Consider the following 419-nt stretch of genomic DNA (forward strand, 5'->3'; position numbering starts at 1 on the left):
ATCTTATTCCACTAATGTACTTCTTCCTGTTCCCTCTAGCCGCGCAGTGTCCTTCCCGCCTCCCCTCTCCTCCCCAAGCACAGTTACAGCCATTACTGCCAGGACATCAGTGACACAGCCAGCAGCGCACTTAGGGGGCAGTCGCACTAGGGACGGGGCTTCAGTCGCAGCGCGGTTCCGTTCAAAGTTCCGCTGCTTAAAAAGTGGTGAAATCTCGTTTGTAAGTAATTGGCGGCACCCAGGGGGCTTTTGAGCAGCAAGGAAAGGAAGTCTGACGCCAGTGAACGACAGGAGGAGCATGAGCCTAACTGCTGAGCTTTCTCCTGCCATTCATTCCACCCACGGATTTGCACCACACCCTTCAGCTTCCGCTCCTCCCGCCAATAAGAACTGAGGAACTCGAAGCCCTGCCCCACCTT

The sequence above is a fragment of the Lynx rufus genome, unplaced genomic scaffold, assembly GCF_022079265.1.
Source record: "Lynx rufus isolate CCGP_SWC_20201006 ecotype Redwood Valley unplaced genomic scaffold, mLynRuf1.p SCAF_35, whole genome shotgun sequence".
Classification (NCBI taxonomy): Eukaryota; Metazoa; Chordata; class Mammalia; order Carnivora; family Felidae; genus Lynx; species Lynx rufus.